The sequence below is a fragment of the Acomys russatus genome, chromosome 19 (assembly GCF_903995435.1).
Source record: "Acomys russatus chromosome 19, mAcoRus1.1, whole genome shotgun sequence".
NCBI classification, from domain to species: domain Eukaryota; kingdom Metazoa; phylum Chordata; class Mammalia; order Rodentia; family Muridae; genus Acomys; species Acomys russatus.
In genome coordinates, this window is record NC_067155.1 from 44,199,119 (window position 1) to 44,222,438 (window position 23,320).

Below are 23,320 nucleotides of genomic sequence, written 5' to 3' on the forward strand. Positions count from 1 at the left end.
GCAAAGGAGACGCTGTCTCCTAAACAAGAGTGAACTTGATAGCTAGGTGTGGCTGTGCATGCTTATAATCCCAGCACTCAGCAGGCCGAGACAGGAAGGTCTTAAGTTCCAGGCCAGCCTGGGCTAAGTCAGACTCTGTACCCCAAAACACCACTACCACCAAAAGATGACCTAATAAAACAGGAACTATATTAGGGAAGGAACAGGGAGGACCAAAAGAGGGCAGAAGTAGGGCACGATTTGATAAAATATAACATATCTCATATATATATATATATATATATATATATATATATATATATATATATGTATGTATGTATCCCGCATGTAGATATTACAGTGAAACCCATTACTTTGTACATGTATGTGTCAATAATCATAATAAAATGAGAGTCTATAAATAAAGAATTTCCTGTCATTCCCTCAAAGATTATAGACTCGTTAGCATACTAGATTCGGTCTCAGAGTTACCCATTGTCCTGTTTCTTGTGGATCCAGGGCCTTGATCCTCTCACATAAGCATCCTTGCTGAAGAGCAATATGGTCTCAAGTGCCACTTGCACACAAGGCCAACCCTACACTCCACGTTGTTGGGTGTGACGCATCTCCTTCAGCAGCCACTTGCTAACAAGACTTTATATGTCTTAACAGTCCGCCATCAGCCTTTGAGTCTGTGCACCCGGACTGTCTTGCTCTTAGTCTCAGCAAAAGCCCCGGGTAATTAGATCATTTTTAAACGGAGTGAAGCAGGCTTTCTGAGACCTATTCCATCTTGACTTTTACAAGGGAGGCAAATTAATACCAATTTATTTATTTAAGATAGGGTCTCATGTAGCCCAGGCTGGCTTCAAAGTTATTATGTAACTGAGGCTGTAGTTGAACTGATTCTCCTGCCTCCGCTTCCCAAGTGCTCTGTTTACAGGTATGTACCACCATGACCACTTTATGTAGTGATGGGGATTGAACCCAGGGCCTTGTGCACACCGAGTAAGCACTGTACCAACTACGCTACATCCCTAGCCCTTAATTCCTGTTTTAGATGCATGAGGTGACTCCCTCCCACCAGCGTTAATAGAAAGATGGATGAGTTCACTGGAGGAGAAGCTTTGCAACATGAACTATCTTAAGCCCCAGTTCAACTGTTGGCTAATCACTGTCAAAAAGAGCAGCTCAAATTCAACTGTGGGAGGAGAAAAAAAAATGATAGATTTGGGCGCGGATCTGTCAGTGTTCAAGTGGACAACACTACGGCACCCCATCCATCAACATAACACACTCTTGTCTTGAGAGGGTGAATTTTTTTTTTTTTTTTTTTTTTTTTTTTTTAGCTAGCTCACCCTGGTAGGTTTATCAGGAAGCTATGTACTTCCAAAGAGGCTTCAGAAGGGGTTTTTCAGCAACTTACAGGAGACCAGCAGGGGGCCCACATGAAGTGCCTGCCTTCCAAATAGCAAGGGGAGGGTTGGTGAGACAGGTCAGTGGGTAGGAACACTGCTGCACAGGTATAAAAGGCTGAGTCTCAGATCATCAGCACCCATGTAAAGGGCTAGGGGTAGTTACACACACACCTATAATCCCACCACTATGGGGGGCCACATAGAGAGAAGGATCACTGGGCTTTGCTAGACACAAGCCTAGTTCCCAATTCGATGATAAAGTGGAAAGTGGTGGAGCAGAGCACCAGATATATTCCTCTGGCCTCCTCATGCGTACACATAGGTACACACACACACACACACCATACACCACACACAAACGCAAGCATACCACATGCACACACAAAGATAGGTAGATGGTCTGTACTATTAGGGTGATTTATAAAAAAAAAAATGTTCATAGTGAAGAATATTTAATGGGATGGAAAAATGCATGTTGCACAATATTAAGAATAAAAAGCACCACATCAAATATTGTGTGTATGTAACTTGCTTTCAAGCATTTAAAATAAACGCATTCATAAAGGACAAAAGCAAGATTTAATGTGTGTGTTCAACACCTCCCTTTCTCCACCCACTAATGGCAGGGAGGCTGGGAAAACTGGGAGGAGGATTTAAGCAAAGAAGTTAAATCTGCCAACATAACAAAGAGCTAGGTGTGAGTTGTCCACTGCAGTGGTGCACGCCTGTGATCTCAGCACTCGGCGGAGACAGAAGAATCAAGAGTTTGAGGTCAGCCTGGGCTAGACACAAAAAGAGAGGGGGGTAGAGGAGGAAAAAAAGGAAGAGAAAAAGGAGTGGTGGAGGAGGAGGAGGAGTGGCCACAGGAAAGTCGTCTAAAAGAAAGATTCATGACTGATAGGGTATTTGTCCCCTTTCCATGCAGAAAAAGTTTGCACCCTGAGATGTCAACACACATCTCTTTTCCCAGGAGGCTTGTGCTTGGGTGGCAGAGGTTCTGAAGGCATCCCAAAGTTGTGACCCCAGAGAAGCCAGGGACAGAAAGTGAAAGCGAGGAGGACAACTGAGCCAGGGGCTCTCCAGTTTCACCTGCACAGAGCTGGTTACCACAGCAACAGCCCAAGTGAAAGGAGAGAAGAGAAGATGTGAAATGGGGCACAGTGCAATCCAGGATAAAGTGGACAAGAAAAGGAGGAGGAGGAGGACGGGGAAGAAACGGGGGAGGGAGAAGAGACGAGAGGGAGAAAAGGGGTGAGGGAGTGGCACAGAAAGGAAAAAGAAAGTTCTGGTGCTTTGATGAAGCAGAGGGTCAGCTCAGCAAGCAGTTACCAAGGGTGTTGGGAACGTCGTCGCTCAGTTGGCAGAGTGCTTATTTACCATGCTCAAACCCTGGCCTCCACCCTCAGCACTACATAAACTAGGCGTGGTGGTGCATACCTCCAATCCCAGCACTAAGCAAGTGCAAGCAGGAGGAACAAGAAGTTCAATGTCACCCGAAGCTAAATAATGAGTTTGAGGCTAGCCTGGGCTAAATGAGACCCTGTCTTAAATAATGTTGTTGTTGTTGTTGTTGATGATGATTGATGATGATGATGATTATGACAACAGTGGTGGTGGTGGTGATGATGATGATGATGATGATTATGACAACAGTGGTGGTGGTGGTGGTGATGATGATGATGATGATGATTATGACAACAGTGGTGGTGGTGGTGGTGGTGATGATGATGATGATGATGATGATTATGACAACTGTGGTGGTGGTGGTGGTGGTGATGATGATGATGATGATGATGATGATGATTATGACAACAGTGGTGGTGGTGGTGGTGATGATGATGATGATGATGATTATGACAACAGTGGTGGTGGTGGTGGTGATGATGATGATGATGATGATTATGACAACAGTGGTGGTGGTGGTGATGATGATGATGATGATGATGATTATGACAACAGTGGTGGTGGTGGTGGTGATGATGATGATGATGATGATTATGACAACTGTGGTGGTGGTGATGATGATGATGATGATGATTATGACAACTGTGGTGGTGGTGATGATGATGATGATGATGATGATTATGACAACAGTGGTGGTGGTGATGATGATGATGATGATGATGATGATTATGACAACTGTGGTGGTGGTGATGATGATGATGATGATGATTATGACAACAGTGGTGGTGGTGGTGGTGATGATGATGATGATGATGATGATGATGATGATGATGGGATAAAGTAACTTTGGTCCAGCAGGACATCTCTTTTGCTGCTTGATCACATGTAAGATGATCAGTATCAGTCCAAAGCTACTCCTTCAAAGGATGTTGTCAGGCTAGTTGTCCTCCTTGCTATGACAAGTTGCACCAAACCCCTCTGTAACCAAACTCCAGATGAAAATGACCTATGTAAAGGAAGGGTCATAACTACAGAGGCCAACTCCAGATACCTAAGTGAGCCAGTTACATACATTTATTAATGAAAGACTAAGCCAGGCAAGGGTAGGTGAGATGGCTCAGCAGGTAAAGGTGCTTGCTGCCAAGACTGACTACCTGAGTTCAACCCCAGGGCCTACATGGTGGAAGGAGAGAACCAATTCCTGCACATTACCCTCTGACATGTGTGTATGTTCACACGTGTGCGCACATGTAATTTTTTAAAGACAATGAAGAGAGCTGACGAGATGGCTCAGTGGATACAGCACTGTGAGTGGAAGCCTGAGGGTCCTTTGGTCCCGAGTTTGGAACCGGAAGCACAGATGTCACAGCAAAGTGAGAAGCAGGAGCCTATGTTCATGAGCACAGCACTCCTACAGTGAGATGGGAGGCAGAGGCAGGAGGGTCCCTGGGGCAGGCAGCCTAGGCTACACAGCAATGAACCAAAGACACTGTCTCCGACAAGATGAGAGGTGAGAACTGACACTCAAGGTTGTCCTCTGACCACACATAGGCTGTCACACACAAACAGAGAGAGAGAGAGAGAGAGAGAGAGAGAGAGAGAGAGAGAGAGAGAGAGAGATTATAGCAGCATAAAGGAAGCCAGAGCAACTTAGATGTATTTATTTATAGTTTATGCACTTGCATATATATACATATACAAACATATATATATATACACATATATAAACATATACAAACATGTCTATACATATATATATGTATATTTCTGTGCCTGTGTGTGAATACATGCATGTATGTGTGCCTGGGAATAACACCCTTTGAAGTAGGGCCTTTCATTAGACTAACTAAAAACTGACCAATTAGGTTATAAACAAACACCAAGCAAGAGAAACAAAAGGAGACAGGGCCTCCTCCTCTTCCTCCTCCTCCTCCTCCTCCTCCTCCTCCTCCTCTTCCTCCTCCTCCTGTGAGACAAGAGGAAGGAGGCTGGCTCCACAGAATGACTTCGTGGAATGAAGATCTGAATGCACTCGCCAAGGAATCATGCCAAGAGCACTCCATCACAGCTTAAACTCTTCCTTGACATGTTCCCATTTTCTGTTCTGTCCCTGAAGTGCAGCTGGTATGAAAAGGAGGGAGGCTAAGAATGGGTTTCTTTGAGAATGCTGACCTGTCTATCCCAGCCTCCCCTTAAAAGAGACTCCCTTTTTTCTCCTACATCCACTTTAGAAGTGTTTCCAGAGAGGGCAAGAGCTCCTCATAAGATGTATAATCCTTATCAATGCGGCTAAGGGGCTGTCAAAGCCGAGGAGATCACATGGCTGTTAAGATAAAGGTTTGGCTGTTCCAGGGTGGGCTTATCGAGATTTAGCAGTGTGGGCCAGTTTTGTTGCTTCGACTGCATTTAAAAAGTTCATTGATTTGCAGCTAATACCAAGTTGTCATAGTTTCATGAGGAACAGCTTCTGGCGTGCAGAATCAAAGCCTTTTTCCTGAATCAATAATGGCAGATTCTCTGCGGTGGGCTGAGCCTTTGCGGAGAAGGGAGAAGCAGAGAAAGACACTCAGGTAGAGACAGGAAGTACATCTGCTGAGACTGTGAGAGGTCACGGAAGTCGGGGAGGGTGAACGGGGCTTGGCAGACAGCTAGGTTAATAGAGTGTCGGACTTGGAAGCATGGGGACCTGAGATCACTTGTCCCAAGTCATACTGATTCACATAGTGAGACCCCCAACAATGAATGAATGAATGAATGAATGAATGAAGAATGAATGAATGAATGAGAGATATCTCTGTTGGTAAAATGTTTGCCCTTTAAGAACAAGGACCTGAGTCCAGTCTCCAGGACACACATATGCCTGGTGTGGTAGTGCGCCCTGTAATCCCAGCACTGTAGAGATGGAGACAGGAGAATCCTGTAAGCCATTCAATCTGATCGCTCAGTTCTTGGTCCAACAAGAAGCCTTACCTCAAAGGATGCTGTTCTCAGACTTCTACACATGCATGTACTCACACACAGGCACAGAAACACATATATGCAAGGGCATGAAATGTAAGTAAATACATTGCAGTTTCACTCTGGCTTCCTTTATGCTACTATAAACACTCTGACCAAATGCAGCTTAGGGGAGGAAAGGATTTATTTGGTTTATATTTCCAAGTCATGGTCCATCACTGAGGGTAGTCAGGACAGGAGTTCAAGACAGGAACTTGAAGCAGAGGCTATAAAGGAAAGCTCCTTGCTGGCTGTCTCCAAGGCTCATGCGTAGCTAACTTGTTTGTACAGCCCAGTACCCTCTGCCCAGGGGATGGTGCCACCCACAGTGGACTGTGCACTCACATCAATTATTAATGAAGACCCTCCCTCGTAGACGTGCGCACAATCCCTCAACTGAGGCTTCTCCTCTTAGATGACTCTAAGTTGTGTTAAGATGAAAACTAAGGTTTACTAGAGTGAGTCTAAATTCAAATTAAAGATAAATAGAAAATACATATATTCAATTAGGTGCATGTACACACACACACACACACACACACACACACACACACACATGCACACATCCGTCGTTTTATCCACCCACAGGCCAGCAAAAAAAACCTATACCTTCATATGTTGTTAGAATTTTTTTTTAAACTATTTTCTCAGCCTACACCATTTGAGTTTCATAGTGTCCCAGTTAGTCTGACAGTTTATTTTTGTCTCCCTTTGGATAAGAAGAAAACTGTGTTTTAGAACAACTCAGAGCATTCAGTTCAATTCTCCTGGTTGTGCCCAAAGCAGACATCACTAGTTGACCAGGGTACTTTTTTCCCAAGACATTTCAGACCGAGCCTCTGAATCTTTCTCTCTGCTTACCTCCCGGCAGGCGCTACCAATTGATAAAAGATTACACGAAAAAGTCTATATCCTGGACCCAAGTGATCTTCTCAAGGTCACGAACGCCTGTAATTGATGAATGAATGCCAAATCACCTGTTTCTTGTCTCAGTGCTGTCTTTACAAAACATTTACCGTTTGAACCCGAACTTTATATCTTTATCAAGCCAAAAGCTACTGCCCCTGGGAATTTTAGCTTTCTTTCACACAACTTCCGATCTCCATTCACACTTAAAAATGATGGACGTTAATGCACCACGCGGCTTCTGGAAACTCTAAATGACTTTGTGGTTCACACTATATTTCTGTCAGACTATGTCCCTCTAGAAATGGTGGGCAGCTGTAAGAATCTTAAACCTGAGAACTAGATCCGAGGGGTTAGATACGGTGACGCACACCTATGAATGACCCCAACACTTGGGCAGTTGAGACAGGTAGATATAGAGTTTAAGGTCATTCACTCATGGGCTACCTAGTACTTTCCAGGCAACTTTGCGCTACATGGTGAAATGTAAGTAGTTATTAAACCCAATACAAATCATGAACACAATTTCAGAGAGTGTCTAGGTAAGGAGATGAAAAATGGCGATCATGTTCTGGAAGGAGACAATTTTGGTAGAGTGCTTACCTGGCATACATGAATGCCGGAATTTCAAGAGTTATAGGCAGGAGGATCAGTAATTCAAGGTCATCCTTGGCTGCATAGCAAGTTCAAGGCCAGACTAGGCTTCATGAGGTCCTGTCTCCAAAAAGAAAAAAAAAAAAAGTAGAAAAAGAAAAGACAACTCGGTAGCCTCCTATTTAAATTGCTTAGCAGGACCTTAAAATAGATCGTGGCTCAGTCTGTTCAGAAACAGAAGTGCTTGAGTATTCTCTGAGTGTACGTGAGGGGGGTGGGGTGAGCACTGGATAGTCCTCAAGATCACAGCCAGGTGAAGGGAAACATCGAATTTATTGTGCTCCCTGAAACACCTCTGCTCCTGTGCCATCCTGTTTCAGGAAGTTTCTGTTCTGTGAGAGACAATCTACTTGTATTGTTAGAAGGCTCTTATGTAAGCCCGACCCCATACTCCAGCTATCAAATTCCACCTTAATGGCTGTTTTCTCTTCGGTAAAGCGTTCAATCCCTGAGCATTTTCTCTGCATCAATGCTTATGAAGGGTGGGACAGAGTCACAGAAAACTCTAGTAACCTCTCTCTCTCTCTCTCTCTCTCTCTCTCTCTCTCTCTCTCTCTCTCTCTCTCTCTCTCTCCCCTTCCTCTCTTCCGTGTGTGTGTGTGTGTGTGTGTGTGTGTGTGTGTGTGTGTGTGTGTTTGTGTAGCAGAGTATACCTGTCTGGTGGTGCACACAAGTGTAGAAGGCAAAGGTCAACCTCAGGAAGGGCTGTTCATTTTTTTTTACTGGCTTCTGTTTGGTTTGGTTAAGTGTAAGGAGCACATATGCCACAGCACATATGAAGTCCGTTTTCTCCTTCTACCTTTACATGGGTTCAGAGGATCAAGCATCCTTACCTACTGGACCATCTTGTAGGCCCCACCTTATTTTCTGAGTCAAGATCTCGTCTTGGTCTGTGGCTCACCCATCAAGTAAGGCTGGCCAGCAATCCCAGGACTCTGCCTTTCTCTCTCTCTCTCTCCATTCCCAGCGCAGGGATTACAAACATGGTACCATCATATCTGCTGGCTTTTTAACATGGGTTCTGGGGGATGAAGTCAGCCCTCACACTTGCATTACAAGCTTTTTACTAAGTGTCACCTCCCTGGCCCTGCATCTCTTCTTCTCTCTTTGTAGAGCTTTTAGGCTTCGACAGAAATGCTTGCCAAGAGAACCTAAACCATAGGAACAGATTTTGAGGAAGAGTTTCTGGGGTTTTGTTGTTTTGGGGCGAAACCTTCCTCCCACCTCTGGAAGAAAAGGAGATTGTGTAATCGAAGAACCTAAAAAAGAGCAACTGGTTTGAGGAAAAGTGAGAAAAGGTGAGAAAAATCAAGGATGTCAGGAAGCTAAGACTAAGAAACATACCTGGAGGATGTTGGGATCAAACAAGGAAACAAACATGAAAAAGGTGGGAGAGGGCTGAAGATGGCTCAGCGATTAGAGTATTTGCTGCTCTTCTGGAGTACCCAGCACCTTCTTCAGACACCTCACAACTAACTTCCTGTAAGTCCAGCTCCATGGGGATCCAATGCCCCCTTCTGGCCTCTGTGGGCACATGCACTCACATGCACATACACACACAGAAAGACAGAGACTCCAGCACACATCTAATTAAAACTTTTAAATAGCCAGGCATGATGGTGCACACCTTTAGTCCCGATGCTCAGGAGACAGAAGCTAGTGGATCTCTGTAAGTTTGAGGCCAGCCTTGTCTGCATAGTGACTTCCAGAAGAGCCAGGGCTATGTAGGAAGATCCTGTCTTTAAAAACAAATAAATAAACACATGCACACATGCACACACACACTCAGATTAATTTTTTTAAGTAGCAGGAAGGAACCATGGAGAATCAAGAGTGATGGTGGGTTCATATCTGTTACATTGAGTCTATAGACTTTTAAAACAATCATAGGCTGATTGGTCCAGGGAGATGGTTCAGCAGGGAATACTGCTTGATATGGGTCTTAGTTTTTCATTGCTGTGAAAAGACACCATGACCAAGGCAACTCTTATAAAGAAAAACATGTATTTGGGCCCGGCTTATAGCATCAGAGGTTTAGTCCATTATCATCATGGCAGGAAGCATGGCAGCATGCAGGCAGACATAGTGCTAGAGGAACTGAGAGTTCTACATCTTGATCTGAAGGCAGCAAGGAGGAGACTAGATGTGCCTCACACTTGGCGTAGCTTGAGGATTTTAGACCTCAAAGCCTCCACTGTGACACACTTCCTCTAACAAACAATGAAGCCACAGCTCCTAATAGTGCCAGTCCCTATGGCCAAGCATTCAAACACATCCATCTGTGGGATCACACCTAATCAAACCATCCCAATGTGTAAACCTGACAACCGGAGTTTAGCCTCCATTACCCACAGAGGAAGCCAGACTCATGGCATGAATCTGTCACCCAAGGATTCCTACCGAGATACAGGGGCAGAGACAGAGAATCATCCAGAAGCTCAGGTACATAGTGCAGTGGCAGAAACAAGACAGATCCTCTGTTTCAAAGTTGTTTTTTGACTTCCACATGTATGCCTGTTCATCCTCTGTGTGCATAGGTGTGTGTGCACGCGCGCGCGCACACACACACACAAACACATTCCTAAAAAGAAATAGGCTGATAGACTTTCTTTAGTGGTGTAACCCCTGGGAAATTTCCCATGCTCCTCTAAACAACCCCTCACCTGTGCTCCTGCAAGCAACTTTAGTAGAAAATTCCCTGGGTCTCATACACACACACACACACACACACACACACACACACACACACACACACAGGAAAGCAAACACAATTAATGCACTTTAAATGTTACCATGAAAATAAAAGGGTGACTAGTTAGGAAAAGGAAGGGAATTGTCAGGAAGGGGAAGAAGGACACAAAAGGGTAATTAATGGGCATGAATACGATCCAAACACATCGTGCGGCAGGAAGGGGGAGAAGGACACAAAAGGGTAATTAATGGGCATGAATACGATCCAAACACATCGTGCGCATCTATGAAAATGTTGTAACAACACCCATTATCATGTATAATTGATATGTAATAATAAACTTTTAAAAATATAGACCGACTCTAGATGAGAGAAGCATGGGAGAATGGCAAAGTAGAAGGATCCAGAGGGTCCTAGAAACCTACAAGTAGAACATTAGGATAGGCAGATTTGGGCCCAGGGGTCCCGCTCAAACTAAGGCACCAGCCAAGGACAATACAGGCGGTAAACTTTAAACCCCTACCCAGATCTAGCCAATGGTCAGAACATTCTCCACACTTGAGTGGAGAGTGGGATATGACTTTCTCACGTACTCTGGTGCCTCACATTTGACCATGTCCCCTGGAGGGGGAGACCTGGTGACACTCAGAGGAAGGACAGCAGGTTACCGAGAAGAGACTTGATACCCTATGAGCATATACAGGGGGAGGTAATCCCCCTCAGGAACAGTCATAGGGGAGGGGAATAAGGGGAAAGGGGGAGAGAGGGAAGAATGGGAAGACACAAGGTATGGGATAACCATTGAGATGTAACAAGAATAAATTAATAATAAAAAATAAATAAATACAAAAAAAAATACAGACCAAGAGGAAAAAACTATAGAAACATTCTAAACTGTCTAAAACCCACCTGTATTTGTTACTATGCCCCACCGGGAAGCCTACAGGCTGTCAGTGGGCCTCACAAGATGGCTCCATCATGAACATAAGGACCTGAGTTCAAAACCCTGGCTCCCACATAAAGAGCTGGCGTGGCTGCCTGTGTGCCTGTAACCCCATCCCTGCGGCTTTCTGGCTGCCAGACTGTCTCAAGGGGATAAGGTGGAGAGAGAGACAGAGTACAATACCCGACATCCTCCTCTGGCCTCTGTGCATATAGTAGTGTGCACCTGCATGCTCACACGTGCATGCACCACACATGCATGCACAGACATGCACATGTACGCACATACACATGAACATTTTTTTTTAGTTGGTAGCAAAATACTCCTGCCTAAGAATGCTTACTGTGTTACAGGAGAACCCCTGACAAACAGCTTGGTGGGTTTTAGTATATTCCCACCTCTCCTCGAAAACAGAAGAGACGAGCTTTCTATAGCCCGAGCTTTCCAAAGCGTAGTAATGTGACTAGACGCAGAGGTCTGTGGTGTTTCATGGGCATGGTTTGTCTGTTTCGTTTTTTTGTGGCGTGATCTCTCTATGCAACCCAGGCTAGCTTGGAATTCGTGATCCCCTTGCTTTAACCTCTGGAGTGCTGGGTTTATCAGCCTATTCCACTACACAGGACATTTGAAAGGGTTGTTGGGGGGTTTTGTTTGTTTATTTCTTTGGTTGGTTTGGTTTTGGTTTTTGGAGATAGAGTTTCTCTGTGCAACCCTGGCTGTCCTGGAACTCGCTCTGGCTAGCCTCAAACTCAAGAGATTCGCCTGCCTCTGCCTCTGCTGGAATTAAACACATGAGCCACTATAGCCCAGTTAATGGTTTTTTTTTTTAATTGAACGTTTTAATTGCACGTGTGTTTGCATGCACGTGCTTGCTCATGTGTTTACAGAGGCCAGAAGAGAATGTTGGATCCTCTGGAAGTTAATAGTAGCTGCGAGCCACTCTAAGTGGAAACTGGAAACTGAATTCGGGTTCTCTGCAAGAGCAGTAAGTGCTCTTGACTGCTATCATCTCTCTATATGCCATGAAAGCTGTCTTGAGAGTGTATCCTTATTGGTAGCATGAGATAGAAACACTGGGGTTAGGTGAAAAATACCTGGGAGCTTGCAAAAGAGGCTTTGAGGATGCCTGGAGACAAGATGGAGTATTTTTGATGCATCCATAGAGAGAAAAAGTTAAGGTCAATGGGATAACCTGCCCTCCGGGGCGGGAGAGGAAGGAGAAACAAACCTTGTTCCACATAAGCAGGCAGAAACGATTCCCTTCTCAGCAGCTCTACATCAGGGCAAGAAGCCCATCATAAGCAGGCACCATGACATTCTGGAATGCAGCCGTAGAGTTCTTCATGGCAAACAGCATAACGAACTGTTATTAGAATCACGTCATGGTTGGAGAGATGGCTCAGAGGTTAAGAGTGCGGGCAGCTGTTTGCAGAGGGCCTGAGGACAGATGCCAGCACCCTGGCCAGCTGGCTCACACTCACCTGCAACTCAGCTCCAGAGGCTTTGACACCTCTAGTTTCAGGGTGTGAGCGCAAGCATGCACACCAGCACACACGCACAGACACACAGACACACACACACACACACACACACACACACACACACACACAAACACACACATGCTTTTAAATAAATCTTTTTTTTTTTTAAATAATGTAAAGCATTCGTGTAACTCAGGGCTCTTGTGAACCTCCCAAATCCACATATTATTCCTTCCAAGGATCCCATTGGTTTGCTTCTTTTCTTCTCTTTTCCTTGTAAATAGCAGCTGACATATAAAGGGGAGCTGGCCTGGGCTTTTGATGCCCATGCCAAAGGAACAATAGCCCTGCTTGTGGCAATTGCTCTCTTTGTACAGCCAGGAGAATGGGAAGATGGCTGCTATTGGAGGCAGGGTATGTGGGTGGCCAGAGTGAGATGCATTTGGCAGCCAGATGTAGATCCTGGGGAGGTATGTGCTGGCTGTCCACATGGCTAAGGCTTGGGACGTAGCTGGAACTTGCCTGCCCACTGCCATCAGGGAAACCAGATGGGCTCGCCTCCTTGTCCTTTGAAGATAGCGTCCTTTATTTAGCTAAAGAGAAGAGGCAGCCAGCCGTCTGACCTGAAAAGTATTGCCAGGCAGCCTGATCCAGTGAGTGTGTGTGTGTGTGTGTGTGTGTATGTGTGTGTGTGTGTGTGTGTGTGTGTGTGTGTGTGTGTGTGTGTGTGTCCCTGTCCATCCGTCTGTCTGTCCGTCCTTCTGTCTGTGTGCACATGAATGTGTAAATGTGTACCTGTGTATTGAGAGGCTAGATTGACAACCTCAGGTGTCGGGCCTTTGCCCTCTACCTTGTTCATTTGAAACAGGATCTTTTGTTTGTCACTACATACACAGGGTACCTCTTCCACAAGCCTTTGGGGACTCCTTTATCTCCCCCACATGCCATCCCCCCCCCCAGAAGACTGCCAGGATTCCAGATGCGCATCACTGCATCTGGCTTTTGCGTGAGCTCCTGGCACATGAGCTCAGGCGTTCATACCCACACAGCAAGCACTTCACCCACTCCGGCCACCTTTCTAGACTCCTGAATAAATTTTGAACACATTTATGAGGAAAGGGGAAATGCAGTGTTGAAGGGAAAAATTTTTGGAGAGCCTTTGCAGGCTTCTATGATGTACTTTGCTCATAGCTGTGAGCAGATACCAGCTGTAAACAATTTAAGGCAGAAAATATATGGGTTTTGGGATTGCGGTTTCAGAGGCATCAGTCTGTCATGGTGGGGAGGGCAAGGAAGAGCAGAGCAGCTCACATCGTAGCAGCCAGGAAGCAGAGAGATGGACTACAAAAAAGACAGAAGATAAAGACACTGTTGCAGGAACCCACCCCTGTAAACCTACTTCCTCCTATTTTGTCTTTTCCAATAATGCCATTATATTACAAATCCATCAAGGGAGTCATCTACTGATTAGGGCAGAGCCTCCATGATCTGCTTGTCCCTGAAAAGTCCCCTCACAGACAGCCCTAGGGGTGCACTTAACTAATCTTCTAGGGGGCTCTTAGCCTACTCAAGCTGATGGCCATGGTTAACCGCCACAAAGCCATGGAGGACCCTTCAAAACCACATGCAGAAATGGGCAACAGGGGACCTATTCGCCAGGGAGAATTTCCTACCCATGACGGTTAATAGTGTCAATCTGACCAGATCTAGAATCATCGAGGAAACAAACCTCCAGGCATGTCTGAGGGGGGGAGGGGTTCTAGAAAAGGCCTATTTCTGTGAGAAGACAATGCCTGAATGAGGTCTGTATCCACAGCCCTCCTTTTTTCTTTCTTTCTTTCTTTTCTTTTCTTTTTTGAGACCCGATCCCATAGTTGCCCAGTCTGACCTTGAACTAACTCTGCTCCAGACAAGTCTTGAATCTGTGATCCTCCTGTCTCTGCGGAATAGCTAGATACAGCCTGTATTACTGGACCCAGCTCCAAAACCGACATGCTTAGCCTCACTCCAACCTCAAGTGACCGTATGGATACTGTAGGATGCTGTAAGCATTTTCCCAGACTACAAGGACCAAGGGTGAGGAAAGGAAAAGCGGCTGGCTTCCCGGATAATCTTGTGGGAACGATCTGATATAGGAGAAGGATATGATAGATCACTCATGTCCTGAAAAAACCCATGCTTTGGTATTTGGATTACCCTGGCCATGAGCAGAAAAAGGTTGCTGAGACTCAGAACACATGGTAAGCACGCTCAGTGTGCTGTTTTGAACTGGACTGGAGAAGAAGCTCCTTACACAGTCTGCCCATCTCCTACCACGAATAACCCTCTAGTGTGGACACAGGGTCTATTAGAAGCCTCCCGGATTTGTGTCCCAAATTGGAACGTTACCATAGCACCTGCAGAAGAAATAAAATCTGACTGTTCATTTTCCGAAAGTGCCTGGATCCATCTTAGGACCAAACACAGAGAAAACACTGGCCCCTGCTAAAGTCTGCTGATTTAGCTATTCCTTCTCCACACCCAGACTCTGCTGGTACCTCAACCACCTAAACTGGAAGTTGAGAGTGGAAATTACTAACAGCCAGGCCCTGCCCTAATGAACTGCATGTGTGACAAGGTCACGTACCTGATAAGCTTTTAAATGAACAGGATTTAAAATGTAGAGATGAAGCTATGCATTGTTTGTTTGCTTGCTTTTGCTAAGAAAGTGGCAGAGGGGAAGGTAAGAAGGACATGATAGGATATGACTGTATCTTTTAATTATTCAGCCAAAGAGGAAGGGGCTTGTGGTGGCCTTAAAAGCTCTTCTTTGCTCTCAGTGTGCCTGCCCTTCTGAGCTGCTGCCTGAATTTCCCAAGTTGTAAAATGAACTGCCTTGCTTTGGAAATTCTGAGTCTCTACTGCTCTTATTATGAAGTGAGGAATGTACAACCTAAATAAGCCTTGGCCAGTGGCCTAGAGTGAATGGTCCTCCGTTGAGAACCTCGGTCACACATCTTAGCTGAATCTTTCTCAAACTGATGGGAATGTTTTCGGAGTTCTGCAGAAAAGTCGTAGATATGACTTGGCCTGACCACCTGTGTAGACTTAGTTTTTTTTTTCAAAAACCTACTTTATTTAGGGTTCTTAAATGCTTCTACCTCCCTTCCAACCCGTTGACCAGAGGTAGGAGAGAATAGACGTAGGGGACGTGGACCTTTTAGATGCAGTTCCTTAGGGCGATCCCACAGTTCCTTGTTAGGATACCAGCAGTCCAGTGCAATAGCAAACATCAAGCAGCAACACAAATCATCAGCAGTGGAACGATCCAGCAGGAACAGCAAGGTTCCACTGAATTGGCACAGGTCAATGGAAATGGCCTCACTCAGCCGGAGCACCATGAGAAGTTCTCCAGAACGTTTCTCTCTGCAAAGTGAAGTGCCGAAAAAAGAAGACGAGCAGACCATCGCAAGGCGTAGTGATGCAAAAGCTTTGCTTCAGAGTCCACACAAGGCAGGTTTTGCAGCTGACAAAAAAAAACAAAACAAACAAACAAAAAAACCAAAAACAGGCAACTTCCAGCAATACATCAGGTCTGTTTTCTGCTAACAAAAGTCATGAGACTGTCCTCAGAGGTGGAAAGACACTTCCACATCCCATACCTGGCACCAAAACACATTTACATGACAGAACTGAGTCTTCAAAGAAACCAGAAACTTTCACGTCACACTTCACAAGTGCTGTGACCAGTGTAACTGAGCCAAAACGCAGGACTGAGTTTGCACATTCTTATAAATGCCTCGACCAACAGCTTAGCTCTGCTTGCTTCCTTTTTGATTTTCTACCCGTTGTCAAAGGTAGGATGGTGAAATTCATCTCTAGTATTGTATTGCCTCCTGTCCCTCCCGTTAGATGGCTGAAATTTATTGTATGTATTTAGCTGCTTTGATATTAGGTACATATGTATTTACAATTATTATTGTCTTGCTGTATTGACTCCTTTATCGTTTTACAATGGTTGTATTGTTTGTTCTTTCAGGTTTTTAATCAGATAGTATATCTGATATGTTCATTATATTCATGTCCTCTCTCTCTCCCTTCCACGCCCCCAACGTGTGTGTGTGTGTGTGTGTGTGTGTGTGTGTGTGTGTGTGTGTCTGTCTGTCTGTCTGTCTGTCTGTCTGTCTGTCTGGGTGGCTGGATAGTGGTGGTGGTTGAACAGGAAGCACGCCTTACCCTATAGGCTTATGTATTTGAACACTTGAGTGTTGATGGTGTTCTTTGGGAAGCCTCTAGAGCCCTTATGAAGCCAGAACCTCACAGGAGGAAGTACACCCCTGGGAGCAGACTTTGAGATTTTTATATCCTGGCCCCACTTCCTGTTCTCTCCCCATCTCTATGACATGCCCCCTTCCTATGTGTAGAGGAAATGTGGAAATGTGATCCCTCTGCTTCCTGTTCGCCTAGCTTGCCTTGGACTCTGCTGCCACGCCTTCTGCATCATGATGGGCCAGGTCTCCTAAGCTAAAATAAACCTTATTCTCCTCTTTATTGCCTTTGGTAATGGCATTTTATCTCAACAACAGGAAAGTAATTACGACATAGAATGTATTATGTATCAGAGTGCGTAATGGCATAGAATATCTTCAAAAGGTTATAAGTGGTGCCAAGTATAAGAAACTAAGGCAGATCCTAGAAACCCATGGGTTCTTTTCCTAGTTCTAAGGGCCAGAGCTTACATGCAAGGAAGGGAGAATCAGCAGATTTCAGTCCTGCCCATATTCAGGATGGGTCTGGCCTCTTCCATTTAACCTCTCTGGAAACACTTTCACAGACTCGCAGACAAGTTCAGAGATGGATCCCTTGGGTGACTATAAATCCCATTAACTTGACAATTGAAGTTAATCATCATTAGCTGGACATGGAGGTGCACACCTGTAATCCCAGCACTCGGGGAGGCAAAGGCAGGCAGATCTCTGTGAGTTCGAGGACAGCCTGGTATACAAAGTGAATCTAGGGCAGGCGGGGCTGCACAGAGAAACCCTGTCTCAAAAACAAATAAACAAATAAAACACACACACACACACACACACACACACACACACACACACACAAAGATTTATCATCATTGGGGAGAGTGCATTTCTTTTTGTAGTCCCTAAGGCTTCCTAGTTTTTACCAATCTGAGCACAAATGATGGTACATTTGTAAGTAATACCAAATAAAGCTGGTGCTAAATCCCACCTCCGTAATGGCATTGCCTTACCTATTGTGGGAGAGTTCAGAAGGTCTTTAAAGGTAGGGCATATAGCACAGTAGTAAAGCATTTGTCTACAGTTCCCCGAATAAGAGCCTGTGACTGTGGTTTTGGGTAGAGCACCTTCCTAGAACCTCCCAGTGAAGGACTAAGAGCCTGGCTCAACAAAAGAGCACTTGCCTAGCAGGCAGAAGACACTCAGTCTGATACAGTTCAATATGAGGCACAGGAAGGGAGGAATCTACGGAGGGAGGGAGGGAAGAGGAGAAGGAGGAGAATCTCCACACTGTGACCTCAACCTTCCCCTAGGGCTAAGAGCTCTGGCAAGCTTCTAAGTATACTACCCATCCTGGGACAGCCTGTTACTTAACTCAGAGAAGCAAATAGCCCTTTGTTATTTTTCTTATTTGATCTGGTGACCGGAAGACATTAAGATATTCAGGCAAAGGAACAGCCTGGGGTTCAGAAACCAGGATGGTCAGTATGTACTACATTTTTTATAGACCCAAATAAGCAGCATGCAAACCAGCATGTCTAATAACTGCCTTTAATCAACAGTACACAGCTCTGTGGTTCCACCGTGGCTTTAAAATTAAAATACATAATATAACTCACACATGGCATTCTTTCAGTGTTTTCCCTTAGAGCTAATTGTCCCAGATTGTCAGAGATGATCATGATTATTGTTTGCTCTGGTAGTTTGGACTTGGCAGAAGACAGCAGGAGGAAACTGCTCTACAGTAACATTGGCCTTTACCCAGATTCGGCAACTGCTGCTTGTGGCCAAGGTGTGATGGGGGAGGTGTGATGGGGTAGAGGTGAAGAACAGGAAATAAAGGTGGGGCTGTGGGTGGGAAAGGGGAAAATAACTGTGGAAAGGCTGGAGCCCAGGACTTGTGCTTGCTAAGCAAGCATTCCTCCACCGAACCACGCCCTCAGTCCCTCACTGGAGGATTCTAGTCACGTGCTCTACTGCTGAGCCACACAGGTTGCTCCAAACTAGGGTACTGGAAGCTCAGTCGCTCTAGGACCAAATAATAGCCCAAACCCTAGAGAGGCTGTTTGGAAAGAAATTACATTCCTAGAATTAATTTAATCTATTCCTGTAGGTTTTTTTTATTTGAACGTATTTATTTAATTTTTTTTTTTTTTTTTTTTTTTTTTGATTTAGGATCTTATGTTGCACAGGCTGGTTTATGACTCAAGATCCCCGTGCCTTAGGCGATACGTATGTGTAGGCTGGCCCGAAATAATTTATTCGTGTGTGTGTCTCTTTTTAGTTTTTTTTTTTTTTTTTTTTTGAAATTTATTATTTTAGTAGGCAAATAAAGAAAGATAGATAGGAAGGAAGGAAGGAAGGAAGGAAGGAAGAAAGGAAGGAAGGAAAAGGTTAACATAAAGCCTGGATATGATGGCACATGGGTAAAATTTTAGCTCTTGGGAAGTTGAATGAGACTTGTGAATTATGGTTCAGTTGTGCCAACAGTAATACCCTGTCAGGGGAAAAAAAGAGAAAGAGAGAGAGAGAGAGGAAGAAAAAAATATTCCAGACACCCATGGACCAGGCACATTAATTAACAGTATCGCAGTTTATTCCCTGACCGGTGAAGTAATTTTACAGAGGCACTGCTATCCTCAGCAGAGATGGTGTGGTCTGCGGCTCCCACCCATACTTAGCACACGAAATGCCAGTGTGTCTCACTGGCTCAGTCTCAGAGCTCACGGAGGTCTAAGAGGCCATTTGACCTGTCATTCTGAAGACAGCCCCTGCCTCTTTACATATCGGCACCTAGAAGCCAAAATGTCCACAGAAGAGATATTTTAAAATATGAACTGATTTCCCCACATGACATTATAAAAATATGCCCCCAAGTACATGCCAGTATATAAATATATATATATGTATATATATATATATATATATGAAAGAAAAAAATATAACATTGAAGTGAAAATGACCTTCTGAACTCCAATCAAAAGCAAAGGGCTGCCTGAGAGGGGAGAAACCAGATTCTTAGAAGAAACAGAGTACAGAAGAAATCGTTACAGGGAAGTGGTCGTGGTGCACGAGTTGTCCTCTGGTTTCCACATATGTGCCGTGGCATGTGTGCACACATGTGTGCTCATTCATACATACAATACTTAACTGCAGTTTAAAAAAAATTAAAGAATGGCACACACCTGTAATCCCAACACTTAACAGGTTATATACCCAGTTCAAGGTCAGCCTGGGTTATATGAGAAATGCCTCAGTGGTTAAGAGCACTGGCTACTATTCCAGAAGACATGGGTTCAATTCCCAGCACCCACATGGGGGGCTGTCTGTAAGTCTTGTTCCAGAGCATCCAACACCCCACTTTTGGCCCTCCATAAGCATCTCATGCCTGTGGTGCATTTACACACATGCAGGCTAAATAGTCATACACATAAAATAAAATACAACAGTTTTTTTTTAATTCAGGCTTTATAATTGTTTCTAGGTAAGTAAATTTGTGTGTACATCTGTCTATGTGTCTATCTGTGTGTGTGTGTGTCAGTATGTGCCTATGTATGTGGATGTGTGTCTGTATGTCTCTGTGTCTCTGTGTGTATGTGTTTGTGAAGGTGTGTGTGTGTCTCTATGTGTGTGTGTGAATGTCTGTATGTGTGTTTGTGAATGTGTGTGTCTGTGTGTATGTATGTCTATGCGTATGTGTCTACACATGTGTGTGACTGACTGTCCACATGCATGCATGCGCATGCAGGGGCCATGTGTGTCTTCCTCTACCACTCTAAACTAGAAGTTTCTGGTTTCTTTGAAGACTCAGTAGTAGTGTCAAGCGGTGTTTTGCTAGGGGCTGTCTTGTGAGAGGGCACGTGATGTTTTGTTGGGAGCAGACTTGCAAGAGGGCGGGTAATGTTTGGAAGGGGTGTGAGTGGAACCCCAAGGACAGTGGGATGATGCTTTGGTGCTTCTAGGCTGTGCAACACTTCTCTGGTCTTTTCTTGGCAGAAAGAAATATCCCAGAGAACTTGTGGTACTCTGGCTGACTCTGGCCACTTCCAAGGACTCATGCTGTTTCTGCTGGACTGTGCCCCTGCTACGGATTCTTAGGGCTGTTTGGTGTTGGCTGTTGGACTGGACTGCTGGCATCCTGACGACACAGAGTGGAATGAGACCAGCGAGCTACGTCTAAACAGGTCCACAAACCCTTTTTCCTATCAGCACTTTCTTCCCTTCCTTTGTTCAGTGGGTTAGAAGTGGGGTTGAAGTGTTTAATTCCCCATCCCAGTTTTTGAGCCAAGATCTCTCACTGAGCCGGAAGCTTGCCAATTTGGCTAGGCTGCCTAGCCAGAAAACTCCTAGGATCTGCCTGTCTTTGGCCCCCAACGCTGGATTACAGACGCAAGTAGCCATGCCTAGGTTTTTTTCCATGGTACTGGGATTTGAACTCAGGCCCTCTCACTTTCGCAGCAAGTGATTTCAGCCAACTAGCCACCTTCCCAGCCCCTGAGATGAGTAATTTTTGAGACGCACTGTAGCTTGGGTAGTCAAATCTTTCACAGGCTCCCTTCTTGTGTGTCCTACCTGGACCTCCAGCATACACACACACACACACACACACACACACACGCATACTCTCGCACATATACATGAACAAGCACATGCACATGTATGGGCACATATTGCAATCATGGTCCGCCTACCCCTGCCCCTAGGCTTACATTTTTTTCCATGTCACTTAAATCGACTTTGTCCACATGAATGAAAATTGAGCCCTCTTAAAGACGCCCCTCCGTGGCTCCTCCACTTAGCAGCTTGTTAATTCTCAAGAGGGTTGCACTGAAAGCACATACTGCGTTGATCGCATTGTGATGTTATTCTTTGATTCTCAGACTGCTGCTCCAAATAATCAGTTGTGGGTTTTGTTATTCTCTCTTTTTTTTCTTTCTTTCTTTCTTTTTTTTTTTTTTTTTTTTGAAAAATAAATGGCCAACCTCTTCATCATTCTTTGGTGTAGTGGCTCCAACAAGCTGTCACAAATAGAGTTCCGTAACAAATGAGATTAGACCTCTCTTCATTGCTCAGCCTTTTCATTCGCATACAGTAACCAGCATCATCGTGGCGTCTTTCAAGGGATTGTGTCAACCAAATCCAGAGTCAGAGGACCTTGAAATTCAAAAATATGCACACGAGGTGGCACCTGCTCTTTCCTGGCTGCCGAGAATCTTGAATTTGGATATACAGCTCCTTGAGATTTTATTTGTAAAGTAAACAGAGCTTTGTTCATGATTAGAGAAGTTCAACACGTACCATAGACGGCACCATAGAAGGGAATCCCAATTTGACAAAATCCAGACCTGAGATTTTTTTCATTTTAGCCCGGAGCATTCAAAGCAATAATCTACACTGTGTCATGCCAAGTAGTGGGAGACTCTACTGGGAGGATTAAAAGATTATTTTTTAATCCACTGAAGCTCGAGCCACTGCCCCTCTAGCAGGAACATTAATAACTATAATGGACTGAGTTCCCGTACCACTTTTCTTCAAGAGTCTCAAAATGGTTCTGCCAGATGCAAATAACCAAATCAGAGATTAATCTTTAGAGCCTGGAAGAGCCATGGGGATCCACCAGACACGATTTCGTAACTGTGAAACTTAAGGGGCCAAAGAAGTTCACAGGCTTGGTATAGAGACGAACTGACAAAGCTGACTCTAACCCAGGCCTCTCTGCAGTCACCCTGGAGTGCTTTCCTAAAACACGCAGGTATGTGCTATTTGTATCCTCTCAGAAACAGTACCTGGAAATTTACTCAAATGCACTCAGATGGGAGTGCAATAGAGTGCTTGTCCAGAATACCCCAGTTAGGGACTTGGGGTGTAGCTCAGATCACCTGCCTAGGATCACCCAGTGAGGAGGCAGGAGTGTGTATCCAAGGTAGGAACTTGCCTAGGGCTTGCGGTGTGGCTCAGTGGTAGAGCACCTGCCTAGAATCCCCCAGTGAGGGGCTGGGGTGTGGCTCAGTGGTAGAGCACCTGCCTAGAATCCCCCAGTGAGGGGCTGGGGTGTGGCTCAGTGGTAGAGCACCTGCCTAGAATCCCCCAGTGAGGGGCTGGGGTGTGGCTCAGTGGTAGAGAACCTGCTTAGAATCCCCCAATGAGGGGCTGGGGTGTGGCTCAGTGGCAGAGCACCTGCCTAGAATCCCCCAGTGAGGGGCTGGGGTGTGGCTCAGTGGTAGAGCACCTGCCTAGAATCCCCCAGTGAGGGGCTGGGGTGTGGCTCAGTGGTAGAGCACCTGCCTAGAATCCCCCAGTGAGGGGCTGGGGTGTGGCTCAGTGGTAGAGCACCTGCCTAGAATCCCCCAGTGAGGGGCTGGGGTGTGGCTCAGTGGTAGAGCACCTGCCTAGAATCCCACAGTGAGGGGCTGGGGATGTGGCCTAGTGGTCAAACACCTGCCTAGAATCCCACAGTGAGGGGATGAGGCCACAGTTCAGTGACAGAGTACATGAGGTGCAGGGTTCCATCGCTTCCATCACAAAAACTTTTCAAAAAACAACAACAATAACACATAAATAAACATTGAAAACCCTACAGTAGACCCACAGAGCCAGCATCTGCACTTAAACAG

At 45.2% G+C, this 23,320-nt stretch overlaps 1 long non-coding RNA gene across 1 annotated transcript in view; it reads right to left on the reverse strand.

Annotated features, from left to right (window-relative positions):
- Window positions 1–23,109, reverse strand: part of LOC127202663 (uncharacterized) — a 57,508-nt gene extending 34,399 nt beyond the window's left edge. Inside the window, exons 1-2 of the long non-coding RNA XR_007832352.1 lie at window positions 22,884–23,109; window positions 22,676–22,779 (exon numbers count right to left, since the gene is read on the reverse strand). This is a non-coding gene — a long non-coding RNA (uncharacterized LOC127202663). The remainder of the gene's footprint in view (window positions 1–22,675; window positions 22,780–22,883) is intronic.
- Between the last annotated feature and the right edge of the window lie 211 nt (window positions 23,110–23,320).